Source organism: Bos grunniens, chromosome 1, assembly GCF_055505025.1.
Source record: "Bos grunniens cultivar Pamir isolate PY7600 chromosome 1, Bosgru_T2T1.0, whole genome shotgun sequence".
NCBI classification, from domain to species: domain Eukaryota; kingdom Metazoa; phylum Chordata; class Mammalia; order Artiodactyla; family Bovidae; genus Bos; species Bos grunniens.
Window position 1 is genome coordinate 64,808,630 of NC_141165.1, and position 25,217 is coordinate 64,833,846.

The 25,217-nt window shown below is 36.1% G+C and overlaps 1 non-coding gene across 1 annotated transcript; it reads right to left on the reverse strand.

Moving 5' to 3' along the window:
* Positions 1-18,354: 18,354 nt before the first annotated feature.
* On the reverse strand, positions 18,355-18,483 carry LOC147379554 (small nucleolar RNA SNORA56). The gene has a single exon (XR_015135375.1). It is a non-coding gene; the product is annotated as a small nucleolar RNA SNORA56 (small nucleolar RNA).
* Between the last annotated feature and the right edge of the window lie 6,734 nt (positions 18,484-25,217).

Genomic DNA, 25,217 nt, shown 5'->3' on the forward strand with positions numbered 1-25,217 from the left:
ATTTATTTTTTTCTCAAAAAGTGTTTTAATTGTGATCAAAATCACATAATCTAGAACCAACCATCTTCATGATTTTTAAATGTACACAAGAGTGTTAAATATATTCACAGTGTTGTGCAGCAGATCATTCAATTTTCTTCATCTTGCAAGGCTGAAGCTCTGTACCCATTGAAAAACTCCCCATTTCTTCCTCTCCCTAGTGCTTGGAAACCACCATTCTACTTTATGTTTCTGAGTTTTACTACCATATAAGTGGTGCTATATGGTATTTGTCATTTTGTAACTAGCCTGTATCTCTTATCATGAAGTCTTCAAGGTACATTCATGCTGTAGCATGTGATAGGATTTCTTTCTTCTTTTAAGGCTTAATAATATTTCAGAGTGTATATATATTATATTTTCTTTATCTGTTCATCCTTCAGTGAGCATTTAGATTGCTTCTACCTCTTGACTATTGTGAATAGTGTTTCCGTATCTGATATGTGCATATACATTACCTAAATTTTAATCTAAGGATGTTCTAAACCTTCCTATTAATTAAAATAATCCAACAGACCACTGTTATTCTCTGACCTTTTGGGAATCTGCTTCCTCAACACAGTACATTTTGATATTTACTTTTCCTCTTTCCCACATTGAAGAAGAGCTAAACTTTGCTTCTGTAACTTAAAAGTTTGGAATATAGACATTTCCATAAAAGTTTAAAAGTCTAATAGGACTGCATATGCAAAAACAAAAATCTGTTTATCAACCAGGCACTTACCTTGTCAAAAATGTGTAGAAACCGTTACTGATCCAATCAGAATTCATTGTATGTTTATCAAAGGCCTACTGTGGATTAGATTCTATCTGTTCTTTAGAAATGAAACAATGAATAAATCAGAAAAAAAAGTGAGTATAAATCATGGTGATGATGATGGTATGTTTATTTGTATAGGACAGTGAGAAAAACTTGCTAATGAGAAAAATAAAGTAGTGAGCATAATTTTATGTAAGATAGGTTGGAAATGTTTAACTGAGGTGACTATTGAGTAAAGACCTAAGGAGGCCAAGGAGTAAACCTTGTGGTGATCTAAGAGAAGAGCGTTCCGGGTGTGAAAGCAGCAAGTGCAAACATCCTCTAGTAGGAAAAGTCTAGTGAGGAGGACAGTTCAGTTGCTCAGTCGTGTCTGACCCTGTGACCCCATGGACTGCAGCACACCAGGCCTCCCTGTGTTGACCAACTCCTGGAGTTTACTCAAACTCATGTCCATTGAGTCAGTGATGCCATCCAACCTCACTGTTATCAACTGGTGAGGAGGACACTGTGATTCAAAAGATGGGGTGGGAAGAGAGTGAAAAAGGATGAGAGTGGGACATAAATTAAGTCAGGGAGGTCATGGGACTTGTATTTCATTGTAAAGACCTTGAGTTTTACCTTGAGAGAAATGGGGAAACATTGTGGGCTTGTTCGCAGAGTAGTGACACTCTCTGCCACGTGCTTTCACAAAATTCCTCTGGTTACTGTATTGATTGTTTAGTAACTCACTTATGCCCAACTCTTTTGCAACCCCATGGACAGGCTCTCTGTCCATGGGATTTCTGAGGCAAGACTACTGGAGTGGGTTGCCATTTCCTCCTCCAGGGGACCCTCTTGACCCAGGGATTGAACCCACATCTCTGCGTCTCCTGCATTGCAGGTGCTTTATTTACCACTGAGCCACTGGAGCCACCTTAAAGGATGATCAGTCTAAACTAATGATATGTGGATTTTTATTTTTTTAATGACAAAAAAGAAACATTTTGATATATGAAAATTAGTCCAATAAAATACTTTCTGCTGGAGGAATTTCAACATAGATCACCAAATATGTTTTACCTGTCCTTTATGTAAGGAATTGATCAAACTTTTGGGGCTACTAGGTAAATGCCATCATCTTCCTTTAAGAAACTCATAATTTAACTGTAATAAAAATTCAGTTTGATAATAAAAGTAAAAATAAGTATTATAGGAATTTGGAAGAAGAAACATTTAATTTAGATTGTGGAAATCTGGGTTATCTTCATAGATGGAAATACATTTGATTTGGGTCTTGAAGGAATCATAGAAAATTGGCAAGTTAAAAAGGCACAGAGATGGTATTCCAAAACAAGGCACAAATTTTTTAGTACCTACACTGTAGGTACTAAAAGTGTACAAATAATGTAATCATGAGTGTCTTTGTTTCAAGGGAAAATATCTCAGTTTTACCCAATCACCCTTCCACCCTCCCCAATATATTTTATGGTCTTTCTACTTTTAAACAATTTCCAACATGCTACTAAGTTCATTGGAAGGACTGAAGCTGAGGCTGAAACTCCATTACTTTGGCCACCTCATTTGAAGAGCTAACTCATTGGAAAAGACCCTGACGTTGGGAGGGACTGGGGGCAGGAGGAGAAGGGAACCACAGAGGATGAGATGGCTGGATGGAATCACCAACTTGATGCACATGAGTTTGGGTGAACTCCGGGAGTTAGTGATGGATGGGAGGCCTGGTGTACTGTGATTTATGGGGTTGCAAAGAATCAGACACGATTGAGTGACAGAACTGAACTGAACTGTGTTATTTTCTTTTTGTGGAAAAACTCAGACTTCCCTGTAAGCAATATATTTGCCTTTCTACTGAGACATACTGACCTGCCTCTTGAGAAACCTGTATGCATGTCTGGAAGCAACAGTTAGAACTGGACATGGAAGAACAGACTGGTTCCAAATAGGAAAAGGAGTACATCAAAGCTGTATAATGTCACCCTGCTTATTTAATTTATATGCAGAGTACATCATGAGAAACGCTGGGTTGGAGGAAACACAAGCTGGAATCAAGATTGCCGGGAGAAATATCAATAACCTCAGATATGCAGATGACACCACCCTTATGGCAGAAAGTGAAGAAGAACCAAAGAGCCTCTTGCCAAAAATGAAAGAGGAGAGTGAAAAAGTTGGCTTAAGGCTCAACATTGAGAAAACTAAGATCATGGCATCCGTTCCCATCACTTCATGGGAAATAGATGGGGAAAAAGTAGAAATAGTGGCTGACTTTAGTTTTCTGGGCTCCAAAATCACTGCAGATGGTGTTTGCAGCCATGAAATTAAAAGACGCTTGTTCCTTGGAAGGAAAGTTATGACCAACCTAGATAGCGTATTAAAAAGCAGAGACATTACTTTGTCAACAAAGGTCCGTCTAGTCAAGGCTATGGTTTTTCCAGTAGTCATGTGTGGATGTGAGAGTTGGACTGTGAAGAAGGCTGAACGCCAAAGAATTGATGCTTTTGAGCTATGGTGTTGGAGAAGACTCTTGAGAGTCCCTTGGACTGCAAGGTCTGACCAGTCCATCCTAAAGGAGATCAGTCCTGGGTTTTCATTGAAAGGACTGATGTTGAAGCTGAAACTTCAATATTTTGGCCACCTGATGCAAAGAGCTGACTCATTGGAAAAGACCCTGATGTTGGGAAAGATTGAGGGCAGGAGGAGAAGTGGACGATAGAGGATGAGATGGTTGGATGGCATCAGCGATTCAATGGACATGGGTTTGGGTGGACTCTGGGAGTTGGTGATGGACAGGGAGGCCTGGTGTGCTGCAATTCATGGGGTTGCAAAGAGTTGGACACAACTGAGTGACTGAACTGAACTGAACTGAGACATAGGAGATATAGGAAGAGGAAAGTGTTTAGGCTGATGAAGAACATGGATTTGTTTTTCACATTTCACTTTCCTCTTCCTTTTTTCACATTTCACTTTCCTCTTCTTTTTTACTTCCTCTATCCTTTCACTTACTTTCTTTGTCTATACTATTTTGTCTGAGTGTCTTTGCTTACCCCAGAATTTACTGCATGACCCAAATATAATACATAAAGGTATGTTATTATTTATGTTTATAAATGACTTCATTCTATTTTAACATAGTAACATTTTATAAATTATCAAATTAAAGAAAACATTGTTAGTGTTCCCATTAATTTTGTTTCCTGTGATTTAGTAGTCCTGGGCAGGAAAACTTTTCCCAACTTAATATATTATTATATTAATATATTACAGGTTATATGATATTTAGCTGAATGTAGTTCATTTTTAAGATATGATTTAAGTTATAGTATGCTCCTTTCTTGTTTTAATGATTTTTGCTAGGAATTCATAAAAACACTGTGAATTTCCTTTACATTTATTACACAGCAGCTCTTGAGTATATAATGTGACTTTCAAGAGATGGTTTGTTCATTTAGTGACTTTTGGAAATAAGTGTTCTATTTTTAAATTTACCGTTTAGGAGAAAAATACCCAAGGAAGATTTGAGATTATTTCTAGTTATGAAGAGAGATTGTTTAGGGATGACATTTGCACTTAAGAGCTGCTGCAGAAATGGGTTCATCTAGTTAACCTTCATCTGAATTGCAGTCCTCTACTTTATCCTATGAAACAACTGGTGAAGGAGAAAATGTTAATTAGGAAGCTTTTCAAGATTAATTTTTTTCATTTTCAGAAAGTGAAGTGTTCGCCACTTTCCATGTTAAATAAGGTTCCTCGCTTGGCAACATAGGCTTTGCTGCAGTAATTGTGTGCTCCCAGCAAATACTTGATGGTGGAAAAGACAAGTGCAAAAAGCAATTTTTGCAACAGCCAACCAGAACAGCCTGTTCTGTTCCCAATAAATTAATGGATTTAACCTTGCAGCTGTAGCAGTGTTATTATGCAAATATTCTCTGAGTATTATAAAAGCCAACTGATTCTCTATAGAGAAAGTTGTTTCTTTCTTCCTGAAAATTCTAAATGACTAGATAATTGACACATTGTATAACCATGTTAAGTGAAGGAAAAAAAAATATTTTCAGTAAATCGACTGAGTTTCATTTTATGTTCCAATGTTTTCGGCAATTTACTGAGGCTTTTACTTAGAACAATATTATTTAGCACAGTAAATTCAAGTGTCCATAGACAACCTCCTAGAAAAAGAAGGAATGAAAAATATTGTATGACTCTTTACTTTGTATTTTGCTGATTTTAATTCATGCAAAAATTAAAATTTGCCTTAATATTATTCAAGTGCAGTGGTCTGGTCATGCTGAATGTCTTCAAAGCATTGTAGTGAATATTTGCATTCTGATTAATGATGGGCTAGAGAATTGTGCCCTAATTATTTGATCAAGTTGATAGCCACTTTGATTTTTAAAGCTGATCTTAGATGTATGCCACATATAAGACACTTAGAGTTGAAAGTTCACTCTGAGTAATTGACCAGTTGTAAAGATCACTCAGAGTGCTCTTCACTAGATTGAAGTTCCATGGTTAATGAAATCTTTGATGATTTAAAAATATTTAAAAAAGAGAAAGTGTTAGAGTGGGAACAGTGGTGGCTTCATTGTGATAAGGCTCTAGTCATTTGATGGGGAATGGATGAAATTGGGAATTGTTTCAACATTTCTTATGATCAATTTGCATATAAAATTTTTGGTTTTGTCATAGCCAGTATTCATACTATGTGAACTTTATATTATTAGGTCATATAAAATCAGTTTTTAAAAAGTATACCTTGAAGTGTTTTGTAAACCATTATAGACATACATGCAGATAAGATTATAATTGCAGCTATACAATTTAAAGACTAGTACATTTCAGTTCTGAAGTCCTACCTTTTTGTACTTTTTAAAATTTTAACCTATTACAGATTTCTCCTTTGTATATAAATAACAATGCCAGAGAGTATGTTAAATGAGACAGTATATGTAGAAGAACCTTGTAAACTTTAACTTTCAGGATAGATATTTTATTATTCTTTAATGATGTTAATCTATGTTTGTTTTTAATCTTTCAGTAAATTACTTATAAGTCAGCATTTCACCTCAAGTTACTAATTCTTATATTTGTATTCCAAACAAAATATTTAAAAATGTTTATATTGCAGTTTAAATGTATCAAGTAGTAAGTCATTACAGAAAAACATTTGTAAAAGCTAACAATCATATTTAATAAGTATAACACTGCCATTGCTTTTAAAGACTCTGTTATATATAGCTAGATTCACCAAAATTCTTGATTCTTGATACATTTGTTATGTATGCGTTTTCTAGCGTACTATCCGTCCATTCTTTATTCCTTCCCTATGTTTTTATAATACCTCTGTACTCACTATTGAACTTTTACCTATGTAAATGTTTCTCTTCTATCATATCTTTCTGTCTTCCCCTAGTTCTGCAGAGACTCTATCCTGCAATAGCATTTGTGATTTCTTTGCTTTTAACCTTCATAATTTGACATATGTGTTTGTGTCCTTAAACGATATATTATTTAGTTTTGCATGCTTTTGAATTTTGTGATCCAATGTTGAATTTACTCTTGAAACTTTTAAAATTCAACCTTGTATTACTTTGTCATTCATATCATAGTTTTAATTAACGTAATTAATATATTAATGCATCATGTTATACATACTAATTCATGCTATTAATTTTCACAGCTGCATTACTTTTGAATATATATAAATATATTCAAAATGAATATATCTTTTGTATATACTTTTAAATATATGTCAATATATTAAAAATGAATATATATATATATCATGAATATATCTTTATTGATTTAGTTTTTCCCCTGGTAACATTTGTTTTCTTATTTTATATGTGTATATATATATTTCTTTTCTTTTTTATTTCTAATATAGATAGTGCTTATATACAGTCTGTGTGTTCTGTGTGCTCAGTTGCTCAGTCATGTCCAACTCTTTGCGACCCCATGGACTGTAGCCTACCAGGCTCCTCTGTCTATAGGATGTTCCAGTCAAAAATACTGGAGTGGGTTGCCATTTCCTCCTCCAGGGCATCATTCTGTCCCAGGGATCAAACTCAGGTCTCTTGCATCTCTTGCATTGGCAGGCAGATTCTTTACCACTGTGCCAACGTTTTATGCTTATATACAGTCAATTCTCATTATTTATGGCTGTTATGTTTTATAAAGTTGACTAGAACACTGAATTAGCCAATACTAAATCATTGCCTGGAAAAATACAAGGTTAAGTTCCTAGGAATTTCTGGTCACATTTTCCTTAATTGATCAGTATATAACCTTATATGTGTTTCTGCTTAAACACACCTTATGTGATACATATTGTTGATTCGTTTAACACTACAGTCATGGCCAACAGTACTGTAACTCATGAATTATTTCTAACAGATGTATTTTCTCCATAAGCCATATCACAGCTTCTTGTACTTATGAATACCAGACAGCACTTTAGTACTACACTTGGGAGCCATTATAGAAGGCAGAACAAAACAAGAAGCACAGAAATGCAAAGTGTGTAGCACTAAATAGACTGCAGAAAGGACACGTGTTTATAGTATGGGAGTTGTTCAGTCTTAGCTGGGAGTAGGAATGGAGGTACATGTAGGATGGTATAAACTTTTGCCACTCTGTGCACGCACTTATCTTTGAATGACAACAAAGACACAGCAGGATACAAATAAATTTTAAAGAGTAACTGAATTCATAAACACAAAATTCATGAATAAAGAGGATAGATCATATATGTTTTTCTCAAGTGCTCCTCTCAAATACTAGCTTGGTAAAAGTCAGATTCCTGAGCTCAGACCCCGAGATTCTGATTTAGTAATCTGGGGTGGGATCTGAGATTTTGGATTGCTAACTAGTTTTGGGGTGATGCTAATGATGCCGGTTCTTGGAACACACTTTTCATTGCTCTTTCTTAGTGATCAGGTATAACAACTCTCTAAGGAATATGCCTTCCTGAAGTTGCCTTTCAAAATGGGGAGGTCCAAGATATGAAGTTAAACTATCAAAATTTTTATAAATGTTTGTTTTTTAGGTTGTTGTTAATACAATCACCACACAAACACACAAAATATATTATAACAGTGGAAAATAAGAGAAAGGATTATTATTTGCAGATGATTCAATCAGAGATTTGGAAAATTAGTAATTGGTTAAAACACATAAATGAGTAAAGTAAATAGATTCAAGGGAAAATATTTATATATTAAACCTATTTTTTTTTACCATCATGAAATATTAAAAAATTGAAATAAAAAATCTTGTTCATAATAATGAAACCAGTTTTAAAACAGTTAAAAACATTTTACTGTTTTACACAAATGGTCCAGAATCACAAAGTTGACTTTATAATATTATTAAAGAATATAAAAATTTTGAATAATTATAGACACTTAATTGCTGTGAAAACATTCTATATTTCTAAATGGAGTGATTTAACACACTTTAGAACCAGTCCCAACTTTTTAAGGTGACATATCATCCTATTTCTGAGGTTTAAGAAAATCTTGGGAGGAGGAGAGATCAAGATGTCAGAGTAGGAGGACACTGGGGACTCACCTCCGCTCCTGAAAAACATCAAAACTATAACTATGTATAAAGTGACTCTTGCCGAAATCAACCTGGTGACCAGCAGAGCTCTTCAAAAACAGGTCTGTAAAGAAAGACCCACATGGACTCCTGTAGGAAGGGAAGAGAAGCAGTCTGGTTAGGACCCACATCCCTGGTAGAGGATGGAAAGAGGAGAGAGATATCCCAGGCTTGGGGATCCTTCCTTAAGAGTGATGGGTTTGAGCTGGGTATTAGACATCACAATTCTGGGGTCCCACATCGACATGGGGAGATGAGCCCTCTTAGCTGGTTTAAAAACCAATAAGAATTACCATAGGGCTATAAGAAAACCAGACTTATGTTTTTTCTACCTGGTTCTGGCTCTAGTCCCTCAAACTCCATCCATACCTCCCACCAAGGTAGACAAAGCAGCCCCCTAAGGAAGACACAGCCCCCTAAGGAAGACATAGCCCATGTTACTTAAGATCTAGTTCTCCCACCAAAACCACTGACATGCACAGATTGCGTAGAAAAGCTCTCATACAAGAACTTGCTTTCAATGCTGGGAAATTAGGTTATTATTTCTCCTAATGTCCTACAGATAACAAAAGTTAAAATGAGAAGACAGAGAAATAAGTTTGACACAAAAGAACTAAAGAAAAACCCCAATGAAACAGATAAATAATTTACCTGAAAAAGAGTTGAAAGTAACAGTAATAAGAACGCTAACTGAACTGTGGAAAAGAATAGATGAATTCAGTGAGAATTTTAACAAACAACCAGAAAATATAAAAAAAGAACCAGTCAGAGCTGATGTATACAAAAACTGAAATGAAAAAGTACACTAGAGGAAATTAAAAGTAGTTTAAGAGATACAGAAAAATACATAAACAATCTGGAAGATAGAATACTAGAAATCACCCAATTGGAATAGCAAAAAGAAAAACAAGTATTAAAAAATGAGAACAGATTAAGGAACTTCAGTACAACATCAAGCATACTAACATTTGCATTTACCAGGGTACCAGAAGTAGAAGAGATTAAAAAAAAAAAAAAGCAGAAGTAAAAGTTTTTCTGGAACTTACTTGCTTTTTCGATGATCCAACAACAGATGTTGGCAATTTGATCTCTGGTTTCTCTGCCTTCTCTAAATCCAACTTGAATATCTGGAAGTTCACGGTTGATCTATAGTTGAAGCCTGGCTTGGAGAATTTTGAGCATTACTTTGCTAGCGTGTGAGGTGAGTGCAATTGTGCAGTAGTTTGAACATTCTTTGGCATTGCCTTTCTTTGGGATTGGAATGAAAACTGACCTTTTCCAGTCCTGTGGCCACTGCTGAGTTTCCCAGATTTGCTGGCATATTGAGTGCAGCACTTTCACAGCATCATCTTTTACGATTTGAAATAACTGGAATTCCATCACCTCCACTAGCTTTGTTCGTAGTGATGCTTCCTAAGGCCCACTTGACTTCACATTCCAGGATGTCTGGCTCTAGGTGAGTGATCACATCATCATGGTTATCTGCGTCATGAAGATCTTTTTCTGTATAGTTCTTCTGTGTATACTTGCCACCTCTTCTTAATATCTTCTGCTTCTCTTAGGTCCATACCCTCTATGTCTTTTATTTTGCCCTTCTTTGCATGAAATGTTCCCTTGGTATCTCTAATTTTCTTGAAGAGATCTTTCCCATTCTACTGTTTTCTTCTATTTATTTGCATTGATCACTTTGGATCATTGAGGAAGCCTTTCTTATCTCTCCTTGCTGTTCTTTGGAAGTCTGCATTCAGATGGGTATATCTTTCTTTTCTCCCTTGTCTTAGCTTCTCTTCTTTTCTATTTGTAAGGCCTCCTCAGGCAACCATTTTGCCCTTTTGCATTTCTTTTTCTTGGGGATGGTCTTGATCCCTGACTCCTATACAATGTCATGAACCTCTGTCCATAGTTCATCAGGTATTCTGTCTATCAGATCTAATCCCTTCAATCTATTTGTCACTTCCACTGTATAATCAAAAAGAATTTGATTTAGGTCATACCTGAATGGTCTAGTGGTTTTCCCTAATTTCTTCAATTTAAGTCTGCATTTGGCAATAAGGAGTTCATGATCTGAGCCACAGTCAGCTCCTAGTCTTGTTTTTGCTGACTGTATAGAACTTCTCCATCTCTGGCTGCAAAGAATATAATCAGTCTGATTTTGGTATTGACCATCTGGTGATGTCCATGTGTAGAGTCATCTCTTGTGTTGTTGGAAGAGGGTGTTTGCTCTGACCAGTGCATTCTCTTGGAAAAACTCTGTTAGCTTTTGCCCTGCTTCATCATTTTGTATATATATATATATATATATATATATATATATATATATATATTCTTTTTCCTTCTTTTCCATTATAGGTTATTATAAGCTATTAAATGTAGTTCCCTGTGCTATAAAGCAGGTCCTTATTGTTTGCCTACTTACTTTGTTATTTACAAGATGCAGAGGGACTCTTTGTTCAACCTTTACAGTTTTAATGTAATCCCTATTAAAACACCATGAGTTTCTCAGAACTAGATCAAGTAATCCTAAAATCTGTGTCAAATCACAGAAGATCCTGAGTAGGCAAAGTAGTCGGGAGAAAAAAGAATAAAGCTAGAAGTATTATGCTCCTTAACTTTAGGCTTTAATACAAAGTTATAATAATCAAAACATAAGGATTGTGGAACAAAAGCAGACATCTAAATCAAGGAACAGTACAGAGAGCCTGGAAATAAATCTATGCAAATACAGTCAATTAATCTATGACAAAGTAGGCAAAAATAAAAATGAGGAAAAGACAGTCTCTTCAATAAGTAGTGTTGGGGAAACTGGAAGTAACATATAAAGAAAAAAATTAGAACATTTTCTCACACCATATACAAAAGTAAATTCAAAATGGATTAAAGGTCAAATGTAAAACTGGAAACCATAAAATGTCTTGAAGAAAATGTAAGCAATATACTCTTTTATATAAGTCTGAGCAATTACCTTTTTGAATCTCTCACCGCTGACAAGGGAAACAAAGGCAAAAGTAAAAGCAAAAATCAGCAAAAGCTTTTTCATAGCAAAAGAAACCAACAAAATGAAAAGATAAATTTGAGTGAGAGAATATATTTGCATATGATATATCTGATAAAGGGTTACTATCTAAAAGATATACAGAGATTATGCAATTCAATATAAGACAAGCATCTTGATTAAAAAATTGGCAAAAAACCTCAATAGACATTTTTTCAAAGAAGACAGAGCATTAAAAGATGCTGCCTGGGGAGCTGCAGTCCATAGGATCGCAAAGAGTCAGACACAATTGAGTGACTAAACAACAAAAATGTCATAACTATACATCAGTGAAATGCAAATTGAAATCACAGTGAGATATCACCTTACATCTCTCAGAATAGCTCTTGTTAAAAAGACAACAAATAATAAATGTTTATATGATGAGGAGAAGAGACCCTCATGCACTGTTAGTGGGAATGCAAATCAGTAGAGTGGCTATGGAGAACACTATGGAGTTTCCTCAAAATTTAAAAGTAGAACTACTATATGATCTAGCAAATCCACTCCTGCATATATATTTGAAGAAAATGAAAACACTAATTAGAAAAGATACAAGCACCCCAACATTCACAGCAACACTTTTTACACTACTCAAGAGGTTCAATTCAGTTCAGTTCAGTCATTCAGTCATGTCCAGCTCTTTGTGACCCCATGGACTGCAGCATGCCAGGCTTCCCTGTCCATCTCCAACTCTCAAAGCTTGTCCATCAAGTCAGTGATGCTATACAACCATCTCATCCTCTGTTGACCCCTTATTCTCCTGCCTTCAATCTTTCCCAGCATCAGGGTCTTTTCCAATGAGTCAGTTCTTTGCATCAGGTGGCCAAAGTATTGGAGTTTCAGCTTCAGCATCAGTCCTTCCACTGAATATTCAGGACTGATTTCCATTAGGATGGACTGGTTGGATGTCCCTGCAGTCCAAGGGATTCTGAAGAGTCTTTTCCAACATCACAGTTCAAAAGCATCAATTCCTCAGTGTTCAGCTTTCTTTATAGTCCAACTCTCACATCCATACATGACTACTGGAAAACCATAGCTTTGACTAGATGGACCTTTGTTGACAAAGTAATGTCTCTGCTTTTGAATATGCTGTCTAGGTTGGTCATAACGTGTCTTCCAAGGGACAAGTGTCTTTTAATTTCATGGCTGCAAACACCATCTGCAGTGATTTTGGAGTCTCCAAAAATAAAGTCTCTCACTGTTTCCATTGTTTCCCCATCTATATGCCATGAAGTGATGGACCAGATGCCATGATCTTAGTTTCCTGAATGTTGAATTTTAAGCAAACTTTTTCACTCTCCTCTTTCACTTTTATCAAGAGGCTCTTTAGTTCTTTTTCGCTTTTTGCCATAAGGGTGCTGTCATCTGCATATCTGAGGTTATTGATATTTCTCCCGGCAATCTTTTTTCGAGCTTGTGCTTCATCCAGCCTGGCATTTTTCATGATGTACTCTGCATATAAATTAAATAAGCAGGTTGACAATATACAGCCTTGATGTACTCCTTTCCCAAATTGGAACCAGTCTGTTTTTCCATGTCCAGTTCTAACTGTTGTTTCTTGACCTACATACACATTTCTCAGGAGGCAGGTAAGGTGTTCTGGTATTCCCATCTTTTGAAGAATTTTCCACAGTTCATTGCAATATGCCAAGACATAGATACAACCAAAATGTTCATAAACATATGAATGGATAAATAAGCAGTGGGATTATATATATATATATATATATATATATATATATATAATGGAATATTACTCAGCCATAAAAAGGAATGAAAATTTTGCCATTTGGAACAACATGGTTGTACCTGGGAAGATTTATGCTTAGTGAGGTAAGTCAAACAAAGAAATAAAAATATAAGTGAAGTATAAATTCACTTATACGTGAAATCTAAAAAATAAAACAAATGAGTATAACATATAAAAAACAGATTCATAGATACAAAGAACAAACTCCTGGTTACCAGTATAGAGAGAGGTGGAGGGAGTGAAAAGATAGGGGATGGTATGCAAGGAGATCCAACCAGTCCATTCTGAAGGAGATCAGCCCTGGGATTTCTTTGGAAGGAATGATGCTAAACTGAAACTCCAGTACTTTGGCCAACTCATGCGAAGAGCTGACTCATTGGAAAAGACTCTGATTCTGGGAGGGATTGGGGGCAGGAGGAGAAGGGGATGACAGAGGATGAGATGGCTGGATGGCATCACTGACTCAATGGATGTGAGTCTGAGTGAACTCCGGGAGTTGGTGATGGACAGGGAGGCCTGGCTTGCTGCAATTCATGGGGTCACGAAGAGTCGGACACGACTCAGCGACTGAACTGAACTGAACTGAATTGAATTAAGTTACAAACAACTAGGTATAAAATACGGAGAAGGTGATGGCGCCCGACTCCAGTACTCTAGCCTAGAAAACCCCATGGACGGAGGAGCCTGGTAGGCTGCAGTCCACGAGGTCTCGAAGAGTCAGACACGACTGAGCAACTTCCCTTTCACTTTTCACTTTCATGCATTGGAGAAGGAAATGGCAACCCACTCCAGTGTTCTTGCCTGGAGAATCCCAGGGACAGGGGAGCCTGGTGGGCTGCCGTCTATGGGGTCGCAGAGAGTCAGACACAACTGAAGCGACTTAGCAGTAGCTGTAGCAGCAGGTATAAAATAAGTAAGATACAAGGATATAATATATAGCACAGCAAACTAACAAATATGTTATAATAACTTTAAATATAATTTATAAAAATATCAAGTATTATGTTGTATGAAAGTGAAAGTCACTCAGTCTTGTCTGACTCTTTGCAACCCCATGGACTGTATAGTCCATGGAATTCTCCAGGCCAGAATACTGGAGTGGGTAGCCTTTCCCTTCTCCAGGGAATCTTCCCAACCCAGGGGATCAACCCAGGTCTCTCACATTTCAGGTGAATTCTTTACCAGCTGAGCCACCAGGGAAGCCCAATATGTTGTATATCTGAATCTAATATTACATTGTAAATCAACTATTTGCCTATTTTTTGTTCATTTGCTAAGTCGTATCCAACTCTTTGCAACCCCATGGACTTCAGCATGCCCGGCCTCCTTGTTCCTCTGTATCTCCTGGAGTTTGCCTGAGTTCATGTCTGTTGCGTCTGTGAGGCTATCTAACTATGTCATCTTCTGCCGCCTTCTTCTCCTTTGCCTTCAGTCTTTCCTAGCATCAAGGTCTTTTCCAGTGAGTCAGCTGTGCTTTAATAAAAATATCTTAATAAAAAAGGCATGGGGGGATACAGTGCACTGTTTGCATTTGTTACTTAAAGGTGGTGGGACAGGAATTGGTATGGAATGCTATGGAATTGCTATGCTTTTTACATCTTTATTGGGTTGTTTCAATAAGCTTTTTACTTTAGTCAAAATGTAGTAGATATTTTTTGTAAGTATATATGAAATTTGGAAGCAAATAGACTCTATACTCATTGTGCTTATTCTTTATTTACTAGTCAGATTGAGAAATTCGCTTGACCTGCCTTATCCTCAATTTCTATGTACTTAAAGTGTGGATGATAATGATTATTCCCTTCATGTGGTTGATGTGAGGATTAAATGAGCTGTATGAAAATTCAAGAGCATAAATAATTTGACAGAGTGTACACCCTTAGTCCGTGGAAATCATTCTGTCTTGTATAAAAGGGGCATTAATCTAATAGTGCTCTTTGCCCAATCTGCTTATGTCTATTTAACAGTTTCCCCAGGAAGTTAGGGCTTCCCTGGTGGCTCAGAGGTTAAAGTGTCTGCCTGCAATGCGGGAGAGCTGGGTTCAGTCCCTGGGGCGGGAACATCCCCTGGAGAAGGAAATGGCAACCCACTCCAGTATTGCCTGAAGAATCCCATGGACGGAGGAGCCTGGTGGGCTACAGTCCACGGGGTTGCAAAGAGTCAGACACGACTGAGCGACTTCACTTTCACTTTCCAGGAAGTTATGGTATAGGGGAAAGGACTGTTTATGATCTTAAAGGGATGGAGAACTGAATTTAGTAAGATTGGATGTAGGATTGACATAGCATTGTGTAAGTAATAATGTCTTAAAAAATAATTGATAGTCAAGCTGTTATTTAGTTAATCTTCATAAATTTTTTTCATAGGCAGCCTGACAAATTTACACTGTGACCAATTATAAAATGATTGTTAAGCCAGTCAAGCTGTCAGAGTTGAAATGTTGCTATATCTTGAGTTACATGGGTACCTGTATTTTGTTAATTTATCTAAAATGCATTAGACTTCTGGCATATGACTAGAAATTTATTTCGGGAAAAGATGCAATCTCTTAGTGCTTCCTGCTTGTCCATAATGGCTTGATGAAATATGCACTTGAGATAGAGATTCTCATCTTTGAAATGCTTGGAGTTTGAGAACACTCAATCTTTAGAGCTTGACCACTGGCATATCATTTAACTTCATATATTAGTTAGTGTGTTTTTGTTCTTTTTCAACATATCTCATTCTTGAAGCACACTAAAGAAGGTAACTACATATTTCCTACTGAGGGATAATGTCACAATTTCAGTTCGTAATTAAAAATTGCTTCATAGTGATTCCTTTTACAGTATTTCAAAGTGTTATTGAAACTTGTTTTTGTTCCCTTTCATAGATTTAAATGCACTTTGATTGCATCATTTGTGATATATATTTAGCCTTAAAGTTAATTTTCCATTTGAAAGCACCTCAACATTTGAAAGGTAGTATGTTTCTTTTTTTTAATTCAAGCTGCCAGATGTTAGGTAAACGTATGGATATGGAGTGCTCTGTGGTAGGTATCATTTGAGGATCGTTTGCCCTGTGTCTTCCTTTGTTTCTTTCTCCAAGCGTGTTCCAGTGTCTCTTTTCAAAATGACTCACTCCCATTCAGAAGCGCACTATTTAAGTGTATTTGATTTTGATTTTATTGTTCTGTTTCTTTATGTGTTTTGACAGTTGTCTGAAAACAGATATTCAAGAAAGGACTCCTGATTTCACCCAAATATTACAGTTTTACAATTTATTTGACCATAATTCTGTGAAGAAATGTATCATTATTATAGTTTATTTTCCTTATTTTACTTTAAATTTGAAAGTCTAAACTCAACTAGTAATGTCTGCTTTTGGCTATTTTTGCCATGTTCAAAATAACATGCTACCTGGAAAATAATATGATATTACTTGGTCATGAGATTTAAAAAAAAAAAAGGATGTGATAAACTGTGTAAATAGATCATTGATTGAAGTAATGCTTTAAAGTGCCCAAACTAGATGCTGTGTGTACTGGTGAGGAAAAACAGACATAGAACTCACATATACAGGAGTAGTCTTGTATATCTTATGTTCTAGTGGGGATACTAATATTAATCAGATAAGATCACACCAACAAATAGAGGGGAAAAGCAATTTCCTTATAATCCATTGGATGGATTGGATTTAGGTAAGTATGGAGAAGAGTAAATTGTATTTCAGGTAAATGGTGCAGAGTAAGTAGGAGGCACTGAGGGATTGAGGGAATGCCTAATAAATGGGCTCTGAGAGACATGGGGAGAAGCAAGAAGAGATGAGGGAAGTAAGCAGGGGCTAGGCAATCCTGCAGAAAATTACAACTGTGACTAGAGGAGAACGAATACCTGGTACTTAGAATTCAGTGACTGTTAGATTAATTTTTAATGTCAGTACATACCCATGTCAGTTTTTAACATTACCTGGGATTTCCATGTTTAATATACACATACACACCTTGCTACATATGCAAATTTAAGACAAACTTTTACAATTATATTGGTGATTAAGAAGAACACAATTATTTTATTTGGTATAAATTTAGATGTCATCTAAATCATTACACTTTCTCCCTTAGAAACTTAATGACAATTGTAGCTAGCCAGTTCAAGATGAACCCAAACATTACTTTTTATATTAAAATTCAACTCTCTCTCCATGGTTTCAACTATATGATTATACTTTGTATATCATAGTAGAATATTAAATTAATTCCCATCATTTTAAACTAATGACTAATTTAAATTTTAAATAGTCTGTAATTAATTTTCATAGCTCATAGAAAAAATACTGAACATCTTACTAAGTTGCAGGTGAATAAGCTGTCCTCTTACTGAACACAAGAACTCCATGATATTAGCAGCCGGAATGTATATCAGGCATTAGGTCTTCAGAATGCTTCCATCTATCATGGAATAGTTCTTTAGCTCCTTCTAAAAATAGCTCCTCACTGTTGCTGTTCTCTTTATTATTATATGTAGCCTATATGTAGGGTGTTTCATTTCTAAAATTGAAGACAATTATTATCTTGGTATTGGGTATACTCCTCTGTGGGGGTATTAGCATTTAAATCTGTCAGCATCAGTTATTGATTGTTTTCAGGGTCAACATTAGAAGCACCATCAATAATCTCAGTACAATATAATGCTGCGCATGGTGCAAAGTATTTATTGGCTGAGTTGAACCTTATAATGTCAAGGGGAAAGCATAGTTAATAGGATAAGTACTTTTAGTGATATGGGAGCAGATATAGCAAATAGACTCATGATATTTATATGTCTTAATCATATTATTTTTTCTTTTATAATGTGCTGACATGAGAAATCATTTTCTATATTTTTCTCAGTAAGGTTTTAATTTCTTCTTCCAGCTGACAGAGTGCTTAAAGTGGTCTCCACTACTTAGAACCATTTCCACTTTTATGTTCTTCTTCTTTTTTTGGTGGTGTCACTGTCCCCATCTCCAGGCTCACCTGCACTCTCTAGAGGAGCTTTGGCCTTCTTGCCCTTCTTTTCTTTTCTTTCTTGACCAACCATGGAGCTACTGGAGAGGTTTTGTCACTCTCACTCTCTTGTTTCCTGATTTGGAGTTTTTATGCGTTAGCAACTGTCTAGGGGGCTTTTACTGCTTTGGCCATGACCTCTCTCTGGCAGGTAACATATGGCAACTCCAAAGTCACCATGAAAACACTGATCCTAGACAGAAGAACTAACCACTTAACTATTGCAGATTGACTCCCTATAGAGTCTCACAAGCCAGACTGGAAAGGGATAACTGCTGCTTTTTCTATTTTACATTCTATATTTTATCCTTGTGAAAACAAATATTTAAAAATATATTAATTTAAATTATTTTATATTTTATACTTATTCTGACATACCTGCTTGGTGTTAGACTCAAAAAGAAGCCCAAAATGTCCACTTCAATAAGAAATTCAAGATAAAGAGAAATTTAACCGGAGTCAAATATTGAATATATTTAATTTTAACATAAAAGTTAAACCTATTGTTACCACATAATTTTTCCTAGTTTTAGTGTACTTTATTTCAAAATTGCATATAGTAAGAGTGTCAGAATAAGTTAAGAAGAAAAAAGAATAAATAATATAAAAATTTTCAAATATTATACAAACTTTAGTACCCCAATACAATTATAATTTATAAATATTTATAAATAGATAGAGATACTGCTATAGATAGATATAGATTATGTATGTTTGTATGTAATTAAATACATTTATTTTTAACATTTTTAAGCCTTTTATTATTTCCTGAACTTTTTGCTTTAGCACTAGAGACTAATATTCATCATATTGTGCATGCAAATTAAACTGAAAATGAGAATCTGTTTTTTCAGAGCAATAGAGTATTCAATGCTTGGGTTGTCTACAATAGCTTTGATTTTTAAGATTATATTAGGGAGAATTTTTAAATAAACATTTATAAACCACTATGAGGTACCGTTTCACACCAGTCAGAATGGCTGCAATCCAAAAGTCTACAAGTAATAAATGCTGGAGAGGGTGTGGAGAAAAGGGAACCCTCTTACACTGTTGATGGGAATGCAAACTAGTACAGCCACTATGGAGAACAGTGTGCAGATTCCTTAAAAAACTGGAAATAGAACTGCCTTATGATCCAGCAATCCCACTGCTGGGCATACACATTGAGGAAACCAGAAGGGAAAGAGACACGTGTACCCCAGTGTTCATCGCAGCACTGTTTATAATAGCCAGGACATGGAAGCAACCTAGATGTCCATCAGCAGATGAATGGATAAGAAAGCTGTGGTACCTATACACAATGGAGTATTACTCAGCCATTAAAAAGAATACATTTGAAGCAGTTCTAATGAGGTGGATGAAACTGGAACCTATTATACAGAGTGAAGTAAACCAGAAGGAAAAACATAAATACAGTATACTAACACATATATATGGAATTTAGAAAGATGGTAACAATAACTCTGTGTACGAGACAGCAAAAGAAACACTGATGTATAGAACAGTCTTATGGACTCTGTGGGAAAGGGAGAGGATGGGAAGATTTGGGAGAATGACATTGAAACATGTAAAATATCATGTATGAAACGAGTTGCCAGTCCAGGTTCAGTGCATGATACTGGATGCTTGGGGCTAGTGCACTGGGACGACCCAGAGGGATGGTATGGGGAGGGAGGAAGGAGGAGGGTTCAGGATGGGGAACACATGTATACCTGTGGCAGATTCATTTTGATGTTTGGCAAAACTAATACAATTTTGTAAAGTTTAAAAATAAAAAAAAAATTAAAAAAATTTTTTTAATTTAATTTTTATTAGATTTCAATACATTAAATTTAGGGAATATCCCCTAGAGAAGGAAATGACAACCCACTCCAGTATTCTTACTTGGGAAACCCTATGGACAGAGGAGTCTGGCAGGCTACAGTCCATGGTGTCACAAAGAGTCAGACCTGACTTAGGAAGTAAACAGTGACAACCATGACTAATATGGCAGCTCATTGAAGAGAGACTATCTTTCACAATTTTGTTCTATAATTTACATTTATAGATAGTATCTGGGAAGTCATAATGTTGATTAATGAAGTGGTTCTTTTATAATTCAATACATACTCCTGATCAAAATTCTTTGAAAACCATTAATGGAATTTTGTTTTCTTATCCTTGTAAGGAACTTGACTGAAACTAACAAGGTATATCATTTTTAACAGTGAAACATTAGGTAAATTTCTATTAAGTCAGAAAGAAAGACAAGGGTTTTCTTGTTACCTGGCCACTGTGATAAAGAGTAATTTAGTTGTGGATTGTTATTTGTAATTAAAATATGTTGTTTTCTTCTTACTCTAGAAATAGTTCCTCGAGACAGTGCTTTGTAAGGGCAAAAATTAATTTTGGAGTTTGAATCCAGCATTAACTATTTAAACTTGTTTGAAGACAGTTAACATATTTTCTTCAGAATCGTTATCTATAAATGAGTTACAATAACAACAACAACAGAAATCTCTGTCACAGTTGTGAAAAGAACACCCTGAAGATAACATGAAAGCACTTTATAAGTAGCAGGGCAATGATTGTTAACAGAAATAATGAAAACACTAAGCATAATATTTATTTTTTGCTAATTTTGAAAACTCATTTTATTTCCCCTCATTCTGCTTGTCCATATTATTTAGTATTCTCTCTAAATATGTCACATTTTTTTCCACTCTGCCTTGACATTTTTTAGTTTTTCCCCTATTGCCCTTTTTCTATTTTCTCTGTTCATTAAAATAGTCCTCAGCCCTCAAGATCCATAAGAATACCAATTATCCTGTGTGCTGCTGCTGCTGCTAAGTCGCTTCAGTCGTGTCCGACTCTGTGCGACCCCATAGATGGCAGCCCACCAGGCTCCCCTGTCCCTGGGATTCTCCAGGCAAGAATAGTGGAGTGGGTTGCCATTTCCTTCTCCAGTGCATGAAGGTGAAAAGTGAAAGTGAAGTCGCTCAGTCCTGTTGGACTCTGAGCGACCCCATGGACTGCAGCCTACCGGGCTCCTCCATCCATGGGATTTTCCAGGCAAGAGTACTGGAGTGGGGTGCAATTGCCTGTGTATTACTCTTTAAATTCCCCACTCCTGCTTTCTTCTCTAGTTGGAGCAATCTCTTCCTCTTGTGCCCATTATGGAGCTTGTAGTACTCTTTTTATTAATTACTATTTTTGTTTGCCTCTAAATCCCTTGCTTCCCCAGTGTAGTCTGTTAATCAGCAGTATGGACATCACCAGGGAGCTTGTTAGAAGTGCAGAATTCTAGGCTACACCCCAGACCAAGATCCCTGGGTGATACCCAGGCATATCACTGTTTGAGAAGAACTGCCCTAATTCATTACAAACTCCTTGAGGCAGAGGCATGGTAAAGGGACAGCTTCCTGTCTTGCTGTAGTACCTTTCACGAGACTATACATTGTACAATGCTTTACATATAATAGGTGTGCAGTAAATGGGTGTTGAGTTGAATTTTATTTTTATTATTTGAGGTCAGAAAAATCCTATCTAGGAAAGTTCAAATGTTAGGACAGGCTGTTCTAAAGTGAGAGCAAGAAGAAAGCTATTCTTTATTGATGCTACTCACATCAACTAATCAATATTTCTTGGTCATCAACTACTACTGTACTTTTTCATGCATAAAATATTAGTATGGATCCTTGATCTTATAAAAAAAAAGATCTTCAGTCTAACCTTCACCTTCAAAAAATTCATTTAGATAACTGAATCGTAATATGGCTGCTTTGTCATCCTTGTAAATATTTAATATATGTTATTGGAAGTCATGACAGAACTTTAAGGCATTGTACATTCAAAATGACTGGTAAATATCAAGATGTGATTTCATTAAATTATTTAAACAGATCAATCCATCACTTGTCCTAATTGTCTATAGAATAGTAAATAATTTCATAAGCATCCTTTTCTGATTTATAGTTGAAGATGATTTTATACAGTAAGAGATTTTCTTTTCCAGTGTGTGATTTAAATCAATTGTGATATTTTTCTTTTATGTGTTTAATTTACTGTACTTTTCTGTGTAGAATTTCATCAAAAATTTAAGTGTTATGAGTACCATTAAGTCATTTTTGCCTGCCTGTACTCACTGATTGCTGTGGATTAAATTAGGCACATCTTTAATTGTAGGTGGTTTCTTTCCATTGCCTAGAAAGTTGCAATGTGCTTCTCTTACTATCAGCTGATATATGCTTTGGGAATAGAAACTAATTTTAACATTAGCCCAAGCAAAATGTAATTAGGACGGCTAATCTGCTGAAAAGTACCCCCAGCTAAAATCTCTTTTTTATGTAATGCCATTTTAATGGAAATGGCATTTTTATGAAATGCAAGTGACAAAGACATGAATGATGCCTGTGAGCCTTTAATTTTGTGTGTTTCCTAATTTATTAGAAAAGGGTGAATAGAAACACTCCACTCCTACTATTTTGGATATGAAATAGATTTTTAAGGTAGAATTCTTACTGTAAGCACTCACTTATACTTAAAATAATTTTTTAAAATACCAAACCTAGGTTCTAATTGATTCTTTAAAAGGGCAATGTGTATGTGTATGTGTGTGTGTAACATGACAGTCATTAGTAGAAGGACTTTGGGAATTATGTTTTCTCATTACTGTGGATGATTGAAATTGACTTTGCATATGCAACTTTCCTTTCATTTTCTTTTAAGAATAGATACTCTGAATTTACTATTTGGATATTAAGGGCAATTAAAGAGATTAATAATTCTCTTAGAAATAACAAATAATATTGATACCACAAGCTATGAGTTCTTATTTTATGCTGGAAACTATGCTAAGTATTTCAGGCTTTTCTCACTTGATGCTGTAACAATTTTGTGAGAATACTCTCATTGCATAGATTATGAAGACTCAAGTTCAGGGACATTGAGACACCTAGTAAATGAATGGACCAGCTAGGATTTTATTCCCTTTTGGCCTAAAGCCAATTTAATATTCTTAAAATAGGCTCTAGATTCTCAATAAAAATATTTGTTTCTTAATACTGTGCTGCTGCTGCTGCTGCTGCTAAGTCACTTCAGTCGTGTCCGACTCTGTGTGACCCCATAGATCTCAGCCCACCAGGCTCTACCGTCCCTGGGTTTCTCCAGGCAAGAATACTGGAGTGGATTGCCATTTCCTTCTCCAATGTATGAAAGTGAAAAGTGAAAGAGAAGTCCCTCAGTCGTGTCCGACTCTTCGAGACCCCATGGACTGCAGCCTACCAGACTCCTCCGTCCATGGGATTTTCCAGGCAAGAGTACTGGAGTGGGGTGCCATTGCCTTCTCCGAATACTGTGCTAGAAACCACAATGACAGAGAAACATGTACACTTGCTACTGTTGTTTTCCTCTTAAATTGTGTCTGAAATGAATTTGCGACTTTACTTTTCACATTACTAGATTGTAGGTTAAATTTGAAAGACTTGCTTTGAAATCTGAAATGTCTGACTCTGTGTGACCCCATGGACCATATATAGCCCACCAGGCTCCTCTGTCCATGAAATTTTCCAGGCAAGAATACTGGAGTGGATAGCCATTCCCTTTTCCAGGGGATCTTATTGATCCAAGGATCCAACCTGCATTGCAGGTAAATTCTTTACCGTCTGAGCCACCTGAGAAGCCCAAATGTTCAAAACCTTCTGTGAAACACAACTTTACTTTTTACCTATTAGACTTGTGCTTAGGTGATTGTCTAACTAAATGGTCCTCAGAATGCAATGCTAATAACTTACCCAATTCTTTGTCAAAACTCAAGTTCTTTCTGAAATGATTCTCCTTCTAAATTTAACAGTTTCTTCGTTTTGCTAACCCAGGCTGATTTCACCATTTGACTTTAATTTGAATCTGATAAAAGTTATAATATTCTGAATTTTGATGATATTGCACCCTATTTCAGAGATTAAATCATTTTGATTAAGGTACTCAGCACTTTGGCTTCATGAAATAAGTGGAGAGTTAGTAATTATAAAATTAGACATGTGAATCCATATTCTGCCGCTTACCAAGGGTATCTACTAGGGAGAGTGTTTCCAAAGCAGTAGGGTGCTAAAGTAAAACTCATAGAAGGGTCACAGAATAGCATCACAGGATATTTTAATTTTTAAAGGAAAACACAAAGATATTTGACATCTGTCAAACATCTATTGAATACTATGCAAATTGCTAGCTTGAAGTTCATTGTTTCAACATTAGATTGTACTGTATCTCTTTTGATGCTATCATATATTTTTGTTGTTATTTAGTCACTAAGTCTGAAAAAGGCAATGGCACCCCACTCCAGTACTCTTGCCTGGAAAATCCCATGGACAGAGGCGCCTGGTAGGCTGCAGTCCACTTGGTCTCGAAGAGTCAGACAGAACTGAGCGACTTCACTTTCACTTTTCACTTTCATGCATTGGAGAAGGAAATGGCAACCCACTCCAGTGTTCTTGCCTGGAGAATCCCAGGGATGGTGGAGCCTGGTGGGCTGCTGTCTATGAGGTCGCACAGAGTCGAACACGACTGAAGTGACTTAGCAGCAGCAGCAGTCACTAAGTCATGTGCAACTCTATTTATGACCCCATGGATTGTAGCCTGCCAGGCTCCTGTGTCTGTGGAATTTCCCAAGCAAGAATATTGGAATGAGTTGCAATTTCCTTTTCCAGGGGATCTTCCTGACTCAGGGGTTGAACCCATGTCTCCTGCATTGCAGGTAGATTCTTTACCATTGAGCCACCTGGGAAAGCCATCATATATTTACAAAACTGGATTTTAAGTTTGATTGCTAAAAGCAGCTACCATATGAATAGCAATGTAGAAAGGAAATGAATATGGTGGTGTCCAGTATTTCCTTTTTTTTATTGTTTCCAATTTAATTTATTAACAAAAAAGAATTTATTTTAAATGTGCTTTTATGAAGCATGGCAGGCTACAGTCAATGGGGTCGAAAAGAGACAGACACAATGGAATGACTAACAGAATCTTTCTTTATTTCTAT